This window comes from Trypanosoma cruzi, genomic scaffold (assembly GCF_000209065.1).
Source record: "Trypanosoma cruzi strain CL Brener 1047053517167 genomic scaffold, whole genome shotgun sequence".
Taxonomy (NCBI): Eukaryota; Euglenozoa; class Kinetoplastea; order Trypanosomatida; family Trypanosomatidae; genus Trypanosoma; species Trypanosoma cruzi.
The window spans coordinates 20,616-28,351 of record NW_001849497.1 but is presented as its reverse complement, the minus strand read 5'-3'; the positions used below and the strand labels follow the sequence as shown (position 1 = coordinate 28,351).

The following is a 7,736-nucleotide window of genomic DNA, read 5'->3' as shown; positions in this document are numbered from 1 at the left end:
CTGTGGGGTCGCTGAATATTGTCGTCACCGGCAACACATTTAGTGATGCGCTGCTCAGCCCGAGGTGTGTTTCCACCGCACACGAACATCACGATCAGCGGGAACCGTTTTGCGATCACGAGGCTGTTCCATTGGTTGGGTTTGGACCTTAGGAGGCCGTCGTGTGTTGTGATGAATGGGCTGGCGATCAGCAACGACTCCGCGGTGGTGCTGGGTGGCAATGTGTTTCAGAGCGTGACGGCATCGTCAAGTGTCATAAAATTTGTTGGATCTGCGCTGAGGGTGTCGTGGCACTCCGTGCTTGCGGTGGTGGGCAACACGTTTAATATGGCTGGCGGTGACAGTACTCTGATTAATCTTGAAGGTTCTGGCCAATTTTCATCGCTGAAGGTGCTGAACAACTCTGCCGTGGTGATCCGAGGCAACGTTGTGGCGAGGCCGGTGAGGCACTTTTTGTTAGTAATTTTGGCGTTACGTGTGGAGTCTCGGTCAGCGGTTGTGTTTCAGGGCAACGACATGAAGAGAAGCTCGGTTGTGTTCTTTCCAAGCTACTCTTCCTACATCTACTACAACTCCTGGCTGCAGCTGAGCGGCAACCTCTGCCGTGAATCCCCATCGGCAGCCTTTCTCTTTCTGAACCCCACGGTGAATCTCCGCGACTCCGCGGTGTCTGTGTCCGGCAACCGATTCATTTCCAGTACGTTCACGCCGACCGTTTTGCGGATATCCACGGTGTCTTGCGATCTCACAAACGGAGCGATTGTGGCGGCGTGCAACACTGTGAACGGCGAGGAGGCGTACTACAGCATCCCGTCTGTGTACAATGCCACCATCCTGACCTGCAGCGACCCATGCGCCCTTGCGACGTCGTGCTTCCCCGCGTACACGACGACTGCCTCGAGTGATGGCTGCGCCTGCACGTGTGCGGAGGGTGGCCACGGCGATGCGTGTCTGCCCGTTGCTGTCCCCGAGCCACCGAGCACCGACGGCGCCGACTTGTGCGTGCGGGACGTGCGTGTGGATGTGGAAGTGAGCGCCGGTCTCGGGACGTCGGTGTTGTGCTACGTTGGTGTGACCTTTGCGGCGGACGTCGTGGTGGACGTGGAGTTGATGTCAGGGAACGTGCGCAACGTGACGCTGGCGAACTGCACGTTTGTGGACGGAGCGAGCCTGTACGTTGTTGGGTGGCGATCCGACCCGCCTGCTGGCGAGCGCGCCGATGTGTTGGTCAGCGGGCTTGAGTCGTGCTCCGGTGGCGGTGTGCTGGTGGCGAACCGATTTCCGCCGGGCTCGCGCGTCACTGTGGTGGACTCGGTGCTGACCGCAGAGAGGCGTGTTGCGTACCGCGGTACCTACGACCTTGGCGAAGCGTCCGCGTGCCTTGTGTTGCACAACGTGAATCTGACTGGGAGCGTGCTGACCATTGCGCGCACGCAGGTGGCGGCTGTGTTCCGCGACGCTGTTGGCGTGTTGTTTGTTGGCGGCGTGGCGCTGTCGTCGCGCGGTGCGCTGTACGTGGACGGGCTGTCGGTGCAGACGGCGCTGGGGCTGTGCGTGTCGGTGGAGGGCGGTGTTGCTGCCAGTGGCGGCTCCGTGGTGGCGTTTGTTGACAACGACTTCCTGCTGTGCAAGAACGCGGTGTCTGTGCGTGGGGCTGTGAGCGTGTCGGGCTCCGCTGTGGCGTTTGTGCGGAGCGACTTTTTGACGACGGAGGACTACGCGGTGGCGTTTTATTCGACGGTGAGCCTGGATGGCGGGTCGATGCTGCTGGCGAAGGGCAACGTGCACGACGGCGTCTCGAGGGAGATGCTCTACGCCGCTGGCGCCGTGACCGCTGTTGGGAGCACGCTGAGCTTTGTGCGCAATCGTGCGCTGCTGCCGCGGATGCTGTCGGTAAGCCTTTCGCTCTCGGCTGGGGCGCATTTGAGGGTGGCGTGCAACGACGCTGGTGGACGTCTCCTGTCGACGGCGGAGGAGTACGCAGCAGCTGGTTTTGGCGACGCTGGGAGCATCGACGTTGCTGGGTGCGACGCCTGCGACAGGGACACGTACTGCTACGCTCCCGGGACTGCGTCGGCGAGCATGAAGGACGGTGTGTGCGTGTGCGCGTGCGGCAGCGGCGGGTACGGCGAGACGTGCGTGCCTGTGGGAGCTCCTGCTCTGCCGCCTGCTGTGGGCACTGCGTCGAGTGTGTTTGTCCGCGAGAGCGTGACGGTGCGGTCTGTGTTCGTTGTGCCTGCCGGTGCGAGCGAGGTGACGCTGCGCCACGTTGTGCTGGACGGCGTGAGTCCGGTGCTCTACGTGCCGTGGATGGCGCGGGACGGCGTGCGGATCGTTGTGCAGAACGTGTCGCTGCTGAACGGTGCCGTGCTGTACGTGATGGGCGGTGGAGCGTTGCGCGGTGCGGGTGCGGCGGGGAGCGACGAGAGCGGGCCGGTGGAGCTGTCGGTGTGCGATGTGGAGGCGCTGAACGGTGCGCTTGTGCTGACCGGCACGTTTCCCGCGGGGTCCGTGTTGACGGTGACGGACTCCCTGCTGGTTGCCGCGAGGCCGACGCCGCTTGTGTATCTTCCCGGCTCGCAGTCCTCGCCGTACGCACCGGTGCTGGTGCTGTCGGGCCTGCGGCTCGTGCGGTCCGTGCTGGTTGTGTTCGGCGTGGCCCTTGTGACCGTGATGACTGGTGGGCGGACGGTGGTGGTGGATGGCTCAGTGCTGGAGCTTGTCGGTGGCGGTGTCGCGCTGGACGCGGCTGTGCTCGGTGGCGAATATGCGTTGTACGCGAGTGCGCGCGTGGTTGCGTCGGGGGGCGCTGTGCTGCGCGTGTCGGGGAGCCAGGTGTACGCCGCGCATGGGTTGGTGTTCGACAGCGGGGTGGAGGCCAACGCGTCCGCCGTCGTAGTGAACGACAACGCCGGTGCGCTGACCGATGGCGCGCTGCTGGTGCTGCGGGGGTCGGCGTCGTTTGCGTCCGGGTCGTGGCTGTCGGTGCGCGGCAACAGCATCAGCGGCAGGCTTCTGTCGGTGCCGTCGTACCCGCGCAGTGCGGACCTCGCGCAGAGCACGCTGACGCTCCACGGGAACGCTGGCAGTGGGCCCGTCGTGATGGACGGTACCGTTGCGCTCGGGGGCGCCGGCCGAAAGTTCGTCGTGGGGTGCCTGACGCTCAACGGGCAGGCGCTGCAGCCGATTGACTACAGGTCCGCCGGCATCATCGGGGAATTCCGCCCCGTGGCGTGTGGCGTGTGCGACGCCGACGTGAGCTGCTTTGCTGCTGCGACGAGGGCGATTTTGGGGTCGTGCGGCTGCCGCTGTGCTGATGGCGGGTACGGGCGCGACTGCCTGCCGGTGTACCTGCCGCACGTGGACGGGTGCAACCGCACGCCAGCCATGCCGCTGCTGAGCCACACGGCGACGCTGACGGAGACGCGCAGCCCGACGCCAACACCAACGTGGACACCGAGCCTGAGCACAACGCACTACAGTCCAACGGGGACCGGGCCGACGGAGACCCTGCAGGTGACGGAGACGGTGGCGCTGCCGCCCACGCGGACCCCGACGGCGTCGGTGAGCAGCACGCTGTGGTGGAGCGACGTGACGTGCCCGACGCTCACCGTGACGACAACGGCGGCTGGTGGGAGCCTGACGCAGAACGACATCCGCGGCGGTGGGAGCGCCGCCCCGACACTGCTGATGGTGGCGCTGCCGCCGCCGTTTCGATGGGCACGCGACCCGCAGCTCAGCACGCACCTGAGCTTTGTGCCGGTGTCGACGGCGCAGCCGAGCGGCTTCGGTGGTCCGTGGGGAGCGATGCTGAGCAACGCGACGTGGGTGCGCAACGCGACGAATCCGTCCACCGTCCTGGAGCTCGCTGTGCCCGTGCACCGCGGTTACTTCACTGCTGCCGACGAGACGATAGTCATTCGCTGCGACGCTGTGGCTGTGTCCGGCGGCTGCAAGGAAGTGCTGCTTGGGACCTTCACGATCAGGTCGAACACGCTGCCTGCCGCTGCCAGCACCCTCTCGGCGATCACCGGCGTTGTTGCGGGTGCGGCGGCTGTTGCCGTGGTGGTGACCGGCGGGCTGGGCTCCATCCTGGAGATGCAGGCGCTTGGCGTGCTCGCGAGGATGTCATGCGCCTCGGCGCAGGAGCGTGCGAGCACCGTTGCGCTGCCGTACTTCCTGTCGGTGTTTGCTGCCCTTGACCCGCTATGGATGGTGGTGGGCAACGCGCTGCTCGCCGCTGTGTTTGGGTGCGTGCACTGCGGTGTGACGGCCGCCTTCCAGCGGTGGCGCGGCGTGGACGCGGCGAGTGCGTGGGCGGCGATGCGCTTCCCGAGCCTGGCGTACGTCGTGGCGCACGCGATGCACCTCGGCATTTTCTTTGGCTCCGTGTTTGCACTGGCGATGCCCGGCGCCCGCGTGCAGCACCGCGTGATTGGCGTTGTTGGCGTGCTTTACGGTGTGGCGTTCCCTGCTGGCGTGTGCTACTTGATTGCTCGCCACACGGGCGCGAGCTTCACGAGGTACTGGCAGTTTTTGAGGAAGCCGCTGCACGAGCGCCTGCTGTACCCCGTCGGGTATTGGTGCCCCGCGGCGCAGCAGCGGATGTACGGCAGCATGCTGACGAACATGAGGGGCAGCCACGTGTACTGGTGCGTGTTCCAGCTGTCGGTGCTGTCTGTGGTGTGCCTGATTGCGGCTGTGCACCCGCCCGTGGGAGGCTGCCACGTCCAGTACTTCTGCATGGCGGCTGTGCTGCTTGCGGGCGCGGGCGTGGTTGCCTTCACGAACATGATGCGCTCGTCCTTCCTGACGGTGATGCACACTGCGAGCTTTGTGCTCCTTGCGGCGCTGTGTTTGGTCAGCGCGGCCAACCACCTTGCGCCGAGCGACGGCGGTGCGAGAGCGTACGCGACTATCGTGCTGCTGCTGACCACTGTGCTGCTCGCGATCACTGTGTACAGCGTCGTTGTGTGGTACGTGGAGGACCGCCACTGGCAGGAGCTGCGCGAGCCGCAGCGTGGCGGACTGGAGGCACTGCTGCGCGATGACGAGGAGAGCGACGAAGAGACGCAGAAGCTCCACGAAAGGACGTCATTTTCGTACGCCACGGGCACCACCGTTGCGTCGTTGTACCGACCACCCGCACCGCCGTAGCAGCCCATGGCTGGTGACACCCGCTCAGACGCACAGAGCCTGCTCGAGTGTGCATCGAGTGCGAGAGGCAAAATTGATCACGCCCTCCTGTGACGTGCAACACGTGGAACTGACAGGCGTGCGGTGTGCGGTGATTGAGGAGCCACGGATGTGCTGCGCCCCACAGCCAGCCATCGTTAACAGCACCGACGGTATTGTTGATTGTTGTTTCTATCGACGTGTTTCCATTTTGAGCGGGTGCTTTCAGGAGTTTTTCCCGTTTCATGATGACTGTGTGGAAGGGGATTGTACTGTCGCCCTTGTTGCTCCTGATGTTGTGTTGTATCGGACTGTAATTTCATGGAGTTGTGTGCGAGGAAATCAGCGCTCATTTTGTGCAATGGAAGAGGGATCCAGCGAACCGCCTATTGGAAGTAATGAATTGCGGCTCTGCCTTACCGTGGGTTTGCATGCAGGAGGCATTACAATTCTCAGGAGCAAAGCGGCGACAGAGTGGTAGCAGGACTCCAGGTTTCCAGGAACGCCGTTGAGCGGGATTATGTATTGAGGCGCGACGCATTGCCGTGATTCCGGGCTGCCCTGGTGTGTGCGAGTGCAGAGGGGGATCGATGTCTCTTTAGCGGTGGAAGTGACAGACCAAGCCATCCCAGTCACGTTCCACACTTATCCTCGAGCGCACCACCGCCATGGCTGCACCCCTCAGGTGTGCGCGTGGAACGTGGGAGCCTTGGATGCTGCGGCATTGGGATTTGTTGCCCGCTACGGCCCGCGTGTTTTGTGTGTGCAGGAGGTGTGACGGCCACTTCTGGCAATTTGCACATCTCTTCACGTCGCGGCCTTTAATTTAATTAGCACACCGCATTCCACAGGCAAGGGATATCGTCGCGGATTGGCCACGCTGGTACGGGGATGCTCACACGAGGAATTTTTCCTTTTTCCCAATTTCCCTCCGGCTGTGCGAAATTCATGCACCACAGCAGATACAGAGGGGTGCGGTGTTAGCATGGAGAGTATGATATTCACCGAGACTATTTCCACGGCAGCGTGCGTGTCTGCACCTTCTCGTTGAACCGTGGAAGCACGCGAGCACACGTCGACGGTTCTGGATCACCTGGTGACTCACATTGTGGACGTACCCTTTTTTCTTGCCAGCAGCACCGAGGAACGCGCACACGGATGCAGTTTGTCCTTGGCCACTGCGGCGTACCCAGGAACGAAGCTTGTGATGCATAAGCCAAGGAGGCGTCCGACCTCGCGCAGCTCACAGACGCATGGAGCACCGGCATCGTCGCATTGGCCGGACGTATTATTGGTGTCCGACAGCTCAGGCCAGGAGCTCACCGCTCCACTGCAGCAGGTGACTGGGACCAACGCGCACGGACTCCACTGTCACTCGCAGGGAGGAGACTGCACCAGCCTGCCTCCGCACCGGTGTTTCTCACGAATACGGATGGCTGCTACGACCACTGCAACCCGCCATCCCACGCACATGCCGTTGGTGCGGCGCGGATGCCGCACAGCAGGCACGCAAAGAATTTTGCACGGAAAAGCCATCTCCTTCCGCTGGACCCCACACCGCCACGATCCGACGCCCGGCAGACTGCCCGGTGTGCGGCAAGCACTGCAGCTGCCGCACTAGTGTCGTGACGCACATGGTTAACGCCCATGGCATTACGCGCTCCCAGGCGCTGCGGGAATTTGGCTTTCGCGGTGAGTCGGAGCCGCCAGAAATCCCACCGGAACCACCGCCCAGCACTTGAGCGAGGACGAGAGCGAGAGACGGCACACCGATCGCACCTCCGCCGCAGACTGTACAGCCCATGCCGAAGCCACTCCCATGCAGTTTTCGCACGGTGTTGTACGAAAGTCAAGCCGGAACCGTAATTCATCTTTGGCACTTCCACAAGCAAGAGTTCCCCCGACAAATAGGAGGCGTTGCCAGGAATATGACGGTCTGACGGCATCCACCGCGCTCGAATGCACGTACTTTGAATTCAGGGCTCAAGCGAAAGCGGGACCACTATCCCGCATACGGGCACTCGAACACTCCGGAACAGAGCTACCGTCGGCACCGAAGAAAGTGGCACCTCATAGGTGCCCTTAATGCGGCAGGCAGGCGGGGAATGCCGGGGGATTGACCACCCACACCCGGCACAAACACCCGACAGAAAGAAAGTCGTGACACTAAAAATGGAGAATGAGTAACCACGCGCTGCAAAGCTTGAACTTTCGCATGAAGAGCATCAAACCAACGCAGAATCCCCGCCTCCACGCAGGAGGAGAATGCCACCGAGAAACAATGCACCGTGTGCCTAAATTGGCACGCACACATGCATTGATTAGCGTCACGCTGTTGCCGATTTCCCGGCGGCAGAGGGCTCAGGCCGCCGAGAAGGCGCACGTTGCTCGGCGACGACATCCCGCTGCGACTACCACCAGTTTGGTTTTGCCGTTTAGCGTGCGGGTTTCCGTGCCACAGCAATGCCTGACTGACCCGCTACCGCACGGCACGCTACGGGCATCTACCGGACATTGTGAATACCGGCCGAATGGAACTGTGCGGAGAGGCAGGTCTACAT

General features: G+C 62.8%; 1 pseudogene, besides 1 other annotated feature; it reads left to right on the top strand.

The window, feature by feature from the left end:
• Tc00.1047053511789.10 lies at window positions 1-5,250 on the top strand (annotated as a pseudogene).
• Window positions 1-7,736: a sequence feature (areas not merged during assembly with more than two copies in the genome that could not be assigned to a particular haplotype).